Source organism: Camelina sativa, chromosome 19, assembly GCF_000633955.1.
Source record: "Camelina sativa cultivar DH55 chromosome 19, Cs, whole genome shotgun sequence".
Lineage (NCBI taxonomy): Eukaryota > Viridiplantae > Streptophyta > Magnoliopsida > Brassicales > Brassicaceae > Camelina > Camelina sativa.
Genome location: NC_025703.1, coordinates 4,880,852 through 4,888,849, shown reverse-complemented (window position 1 = coordinate 4,888,849; position 7,998 = coordinate 4,880,852).

Sequence of the window (7,998 nt, the reverse complement as noted above, 5' to 3'; positions counted from 1 at the left end):
CTTCTTCTTCAAGGTGACACTTTGGCCGAACTGACTTCTTGTTGACCTAATCAAGCCCTTAACCGATTTCCCGGTTAACTAATCAATTAGTATTTCTGGTTTAGCTCGGTATGTCGGGCGTGCTGAATCCCGTACCAACAATTAGTCCCCCCCCAGTTCCGAATATTCGAGATTTAATTCGAATATTTCGAACTATGGAAAGAGAATATCCGATCTAATTCATAAAAATTTAATTGATTTTACCCGGATTCTCGCATCATCTCGCCGCGAATTGTCCGGACGGCACGTGTCGTTTACATCACATCAGTTAGCCCGGAATTCGAAGAGTCGCATAGGTCATAATTGCTCTGCGTAGGGTTGCCACCCGCTCGACTCTATAAATACGCCTCCCCTTTCGTCATTTCTCATTTTCTGTCAACAACGAAAGGTAATCTGCTCTGATCTCTCTCTTATTTATTTTGTTAGTCCCGATTTTCTTCTGCACTCTCCGAACTCAGAATATGGCAAGCACATCAGAACCCATCTCTTCGCCAGAAGTCGAGGGCGAACAGCTAATTCGTCGATCTTCCAGGCGGAAAACTCTCGACCCAGAGCGTACCACGCAGATCGGTGAGTCGAGTAGATCGGCTTCCGAAGTCCCACCACACCTTGTTTGCTGTTCAGCAGGAACTTCATCTTCACAAGTATTGTCGTTGCCATCAGTTCGTCCTGAAGAGGAAAGCACCGAACTGACTCAAGGCGTACTGTCACAAGAAGAAGATCAGTTTGTTCCCTTAGGACTCTTGATCGAGGATATCGATCCCTTGTTTGACCATAAAGGACAGATTGGTGGCGAAAAGAGTTTGAGTTCGTCCAAAACCGTGAACGACATGCTGAACTCATGTGGTTTATTCAACAGCGAAGTCACAATTCTGATTCCTCGAGAGGACCAACGCCCTTGGAACCCTCCGGAAGGGTATATATGTCTGTACGAATGTTATTTTACCGAATGTCGCCTCTTATTCCCAATCCCTGCGTTGATATCGCTCTACGCCCAAAGACGCAGGATAGCGATCTGCCAGTTCGTCCCCAGAGCTATTTGTAACTTTATGGCTGCCCTCACTATAGCAGCCGAAGTCGGGGTCAATATTGGAGTTCAATGTTTCCAACAGCTATCCAATTTTAAGTTATCAAAGAGTTTACACCGCTGGGAAGTGAATATGAGGCCGGCGCACAATTTCCTTGTCGGTAAAAGAGTGAGCAAATTCCAGAAGTGGATGAACCGCTACTTCTATGTCCGCGTCGATCAGTACTCACTCGCTAACCCATTGGGTTTCCATCGGAGAGTGTGGAATGAAAATCCTGGTAGACTTTATATTTTCAGCACGTTTTAATTGACTTCGGCACCTCTAACCAGTTTTAACTTTTTCGTGTCATGTTTCCAGATCGTCCATTCTGCGCGACGCGGCTAGCTCCAAACTACCATCCCGTCAGAGACGCTCTATTAACCGGAAACAATCGTCAGTGGGAGTTCATCACCCGTATCCGTGTTGAAACAGCGATGGGCAAACCCAGGACGACGTTCCCAAGTTTTGCTAGGTCACTAGGACGAACTGCGGAACCTACCGGGGCACGTGTCCTTGAATCGGACAATCTCCAGATAGTTCGCCGTGACACTCAGGCTGCCATTGAAGCTGATATCGACCCATCTCAAGGTCGAACTGAAGTCGATCCCATCCCAGACCAGACCGAAGTTGATCCTACTCAGGATTCTGGAGAAAATGTCAACACAATCGATGTCGCGGAAGGAGATATTCTCCCTTTGGCCCTAGAGAATGCCAATCTTTCGACCGAGGAANCCCTCTAACCAGTTTTAACTTTGTCGTGTCATGTTTCCAGATCGTCCATTCTGCGCGACACGGCTAGCTCCAAACTACCATCCCGTCAGAGACGCTCTATTAACCGGAAACAATCGTCAGTGGGAGTTCATCACCCGTATCCGTGTTGAAACAGCGATGGGCAAACCCAGGACGACGTTCCCAAGTTTTGCTAGGTCGCTAGGACGAACTGCGGAACCTACCGAGGCACGTGTCCTTGAATCGGACAATCTCCAGATAGTTCGCCGTGACACTCAGGCTGCCATTGAAGCTGACATCGACCCATCTCAAGGTCGAACTGAAGTCGATCCCATCCCAGACCAGACCGAAGTTGATCCTACTCAGGATTCTGGAGAAAATGTCAACACAATCGATGTCGCGGAAGGAGATATTCTCCCTTTGGCCCTAGAGAATGCCAATCTTTCGACCGAGGAACAGGATGTCCCGCAAGTTGAAGCTGGATCCAAAAGAAGGAAGAAGAAAAAGAGGCAAACCGGAAAAAACCCAGCCGCTGAGCCACAGCCGGTAGTGAACCGCAAACGCTCAGCGGAAGAAGCTGGACTGGAATCTGCCGATCGATTTCGCCTGGAAAGGAGAAATGATAAAACAGATCGCTTCTCCTATCATTACTTCGGCGACTATCCTCTGGTGACCAATCGTGAAGCCTCGGGCGAGCTCTTCCGAACCCTGAAGACCTCCAGTCGAATCCTTCCGTCGGCGGACGATCTTGAATTTAAGCAGGCGTTCCTTGATGTCGCCGAGTGCCACCTAATGGTATGCCTTATCATTTCGTTTAATTTGCTTGAAATTTCCACGAGTGAACTGACATACGTTCTTCGGGTTTACAGACTGCCGCCAAGATGAACACGCTGACTCAATTATACGATAGGCGTGCCAAATCCAGTAAGAAATCTGGATTGGAGCTCGAAAAGGTGAAAGAATGCGCAGAGCAAATCCGGATTGCCAGCGACGCCAAGGATGCGAGGATCAAAGAGCTCGAGGCGCTTGTTGCCGAAAAAGACGGTATCATTGCCAGCTCCGAGCTGAAGATTAATGAACTGAACTCCCGAGCGCTTACTCTCGAAGAAGAGAAGAACGAACTGCAGGAATCATGCGACGGGTTAAAGGTTCAGCTCAACTTTGAAGTCAAGAGACTCCGGCGAGATCGTTGGGAGAAGGTGGAGCGAACAACAATGAAAGCGCAGACTCGACTGGATAAGGTTAAGGCCTATCTACTCGAACAGGAGAAAATTCGTCCCCTGGAGGATCTGCTAAACCAAGCTTCCGGGATACAGGAAACGGTACAATATTTGGTCGAAAATGGGGCCATCATCCCGACGGAGCAAATCAAGGAGATTTATCAACTAAATCTTGCACTGCTTGCTTGCTTTCAAATTCTTGACCTAATTCTAGACCAATACCATCTTCCCATGGCTCTAAAAACTTTACACTACCAACTTCACAAATACCATTATCAATGTCGTTTTCAAAATCATTGTCCTTGTTGTTATCAACACCCCTCTCCACATCTCGGATAACAACATTTTCTTCCACCACCAAAGTCTCTTGCGGTTCTAAAGGCTCTGCAAGTTGCAAAGGCTCTTGCGGTTGCAAAGGCTCTTGCAGTTGCAAAGGTTCTTGCAGCATCAATGGCTCTTGCCACTCAAAAGGTACTTGTGACTCTAAAGGTTCTTGTGACTCTAAAGGCCGCCGCGGTTCTGCCTATTCCTTGCCTCTACCACTTGAAATCAGTTCATCATAATTCGCACCAACTGAACTTCTTTTCTCTAATCTTGAAATTTGCTTCGGTAGTGTAGCTGTTTCCATATCTTTGATGACTTCTACATGCAACACACTTCTACATTGTTGTTGATCCATCGAGGTTAGATAAACATATAAATCTTCATCATCACAAATATATGTTGGTGTTTTAGTACCCACGACCAATGGAATGTAACTTAATTTTAGCTCTTTCATAGATTCATCTATCCCAATCTTTCGGCCAATATTATCCACTAACATCGAATAAATTATATCCTCTGCTGATGATGTCCTAAACGGTATACCATACAGGCCACCTTCTCTTGGAATCCATTGATATTTTTCTCCGGTCTTTGTGTAATGTCCATCATGAAAATATATGTTGATAGAAAGGTTGCTCATTGTTTGTTCCTGAAAAAATGAAATAACAGTTGTACATTTAAGAATCCCAGTTGTACCAATTATACCAACTCTTACAGATACACCAGTTATACAATTTGTGACCACAATACCTAAAATCCACTACGAATCAGGGTTTAATCAACCCTCTCAGTCCATTTAAATTAATCAATTGACATACAAATACGACTATCAAATCTAAGAGAAGCGGATGTAAGCAAACTAATAAAGAAGGAGAACGAGTACCCAAGGAGAACTCACATGTCTGAAACTAATGTCGAATCGATGTGAGTTAGAGAAGAACAAGGACGTTGTTCTTGGGTTTAAAGGAGCAAGCTTCGCTTTCAATGGGGTCGAGATGCCCGATGAAGACGATGGATGAGGGGGATGAACTGTGATTGGTCCAATATTTCGCTTGTGATTGGTCTAATATTGGGAATATCTCGTTACTGATTGGCCAAATTTATTCCTAATTTATTTCTATTTTAAATTTCAATTTAATTGTAATTCGGTTTTTTCTTTTAATTTAATATCAGTTTGGTAAGGATAAAACTGAATTAGTGTTATGTCATTAAAAGCATGAGAATAAAGAAGACTAAAAAAGAGTACCGAGAATTTTTGTTGAAGAGAAAACAGCTTTCTACATTTTAATCCGTCTGTCTACATATTTCTAGAGATTATATTTTAACGAGGTAGTAGTGTGACATGGATGGCACTTAACCCAGGTGATGACACGTGTTTAAATCGTCACCACACAAAAAACACTCTCTTAATACGGGTAAGCAAAGCAATTAAATCCTCCTTATAGTTGACAACAAACAAAGCATACAAAGTTACAAACACATAAGGAAACATTTTAATTCAATAAATAGATTGACAAAATATCAAAATTTTGAAAAAATTAACAAGTTGTTACTCATGATGAGATGCAATAATTTAATTGAATTTAAATCAAATTTATATTACAGAATAATAGAGATATTTTAAGAAATATATATATTTAAAAATTAATTGAAACTTAATAAATGAGATAAAAGCCTTATTTTAAAGATTATATTCTATATTTGAACAAAACCTAATATTTTGGGGGAAAAATATAACAATCTGTTATGCATAATTTATAACAAGAAAAATATAAATTATAATCTATACTATTGAAAATAATTATTTTCTAATTTTATCAATATAATAAAATTTTGAACTATATATAATATTGAGAACTTATTTATTATTTATTCTTTTTTTGTTTGACGACAAAAAAACAAACCAAACGTCACAACAACCAAGGGGACTGCGTCTTATTTTTATCTCCTATACTATTGGGCCTTAGCCTTTTCTGGGTTTTTTTTTCTTTTGCGCAAAATTGATAAAGTCTTGACGCTGAGACTGTGTCGATCATCAATCACCTAGGAGGAGTACACATGACACAACCAATAACAAAGTCATCTCTCCTTGAATTGATTTGGGAATTTAACCAAAAGTACCACATTTGCTAATAAACTTTTCAATTCTACCACATATTAAAACTCTTTTTCTCTTCTATTACAAATGCTACTTAAAATAACAATAAAACCCTTGAAGTTGTGAGCTGTTGTTATCAATTATGTCGATATATATTCTTTTGACAACATAAATATGCATTAATTGTTTCCACTAGACAGAGAAGTAGGACCCATAGTGAACACTTTGTAGATTAAATTAAATTAAATTTAATTTATTTGAAGGCTTCGTAGAATTTGCAAATTAAATATCTATATGTTTTTCTGGTTTAGAGATCTGGTGGGTGGAGTAGCATAAATCTGTAGACAAAATTATTCATGCGGACAAGTTTTGTCCTATAGACAAATTGAGAAGTACGAACTTATCCATTAACTTAAAAGTACTTGTCCATTTGTCAAGTATGTTGTCTACGAGTTTTTTTGTGAATCATGTAGTACATGACATGATTAATAGTGGACAAGTGAAGGTTTTAGACAAGTGTAAAACTGGTCTATCAAGTAAATAAATTATTGTCTTTGTAAAATAACTTGTCCATCACAAGATTAACAGCGGACAATCCGAACAAAGGGATGCACTTCTCGCTTTCAAAAACGAGTTTCATATTGGGAAGCTTAATCAGAACTGTATGGGTTATAGCATCGAATCTCATCGGAAGACAGAGTCATGGGGGAATAACAGCGACTGCTGTAGTTGGAAGGGTATCAAGTGCAATGCAAAGTCCGGAGATGTGATCGAGCTAGACCTTCGCTGCAGCTTTCTCGATGGCCTTTTTCATGCCAATAGCAGTCTCCAAAACCTTCCTTTTCTAACCACTCTTGACCTTTCATTTAATGATTTTTATGGTCAAGTCCCGTCTTTGATTGGAAACTTTCCTCATCTCACCACTCTCAACCTTTCTATGAATCAACTTTCGGGTCAGATTCCATCTTCTATTGGAAATCTTTCTCATCTTATAACTCTCCAACTTTCAGAAAATAAGTTCAGTGGTCGAATTCCATCTTCTATTGGAAACCTTTTTCATCTCACCTCTCTCCAACTTTCGGGTAATTATTTCAGTGGTCGGATTCCAACTTGGATTGGAAACCTTTCTGAACTCAACTATCTCAGCTTTCGGGAAAACAATCTTGTTGGTGAAATCCCATATTCAATTGGAAAGCTTTCTCATCTCACCGTTCTCAGCCTTTCGGGAAACAATCTCGTTGGCGAAATCCCATCTTCAATTGGAAACCTTTCTCAACTCACCTATCTCAGCATTTCGGAAAACAATCTCGTTGGTAAAATCCCATCTTCAATTGGAAACCTTTCTCAACTCATCGAGCTTAGCCTTTGGGGAAACAATCTCGTTGGTGAAATCCCATATTCAATTGGAAACCTTTCTCAACTCACCTTTCTCAGACTTTCGGAAAACAATCTCGTTGGCGAAATCCCATATTCAATTGGAAACCTTTCTCAACTCACCTATCTCAGCCTTTCGGGAAACAATCTCGTTGGCGAAATCCCATCTTCAATTGGAAACCTTTCTCAACTCACCTATCTCAACCTTTGGGAAAACAATCTCGTTGGTGAAATCCCATCTTCTTTTGGCAATCTCAACAAGATGAACATCTTTCAAGTAAGTCAAAATGCTTTCATTGGAACTATCCCTTCTTGTCTCCTCACCATTCCTTCTTTGAGATCTATTGATTTGAGTGATAACCAACTCAACGGCACTCTTGAGTTTGGTAATATTTCTTCACCATCTAACCTAGAAGAGTTATCCCTTGGAAGCAACAACTTCAAAGGGCCAATCCCGAGATCCATTTCCAGATTTGTCAACCTCTTGTATCTTGACCTTTCTCATTTCGACACCCAAGGCCGCCCAGTTGACTTTAGTATCTTCTCGCATCTCAAGTCACTCAGATCTCTATACCTTTCACATTTAAACACCACCACTACGATTGACTTGAATGATATCTTATCATATTCCAAAATCCTCACTCTTTTAGATCTCTCAGGCAACCATGTTTCAACAACAAACAAAAGTTCAGTTTCAAATCCCCCTTCACAGGAGATATATTCTTTGAGCTTATCAGGCTGCGGTATCACCGAGTTTCCAGCAGAGCTCCTAAGAACCCTACATGGAATGGGATTTCTAGACATTTCCAACAACAAAATCGAAGGTCAAGTCCCTGCCTGGTTATGGACTCTACCAAATTTGACGTACGTGAATCTTTCAAACAATACTTTCATCGGTTTTCAAAGATCAAAAAAGAAACAAGGACTATCCTCTGTCCGGAAACCATTTGTGAGTTACTTTCTTGGCTCCAACAACAACTTCACTGGCAAGATTCCTTCTTTCATATGCCAGTTTCGTTCTCTAGACACTCTTGATTTATCTGAAAACAACTTCAACAGTTCAATCCCTCATTGTTTGGTAAATCTCAATAATACTCTTTCAGTTTTAAACCTTCGTCAAAATAATCTTAGTGGAGGTCTTCCAGAG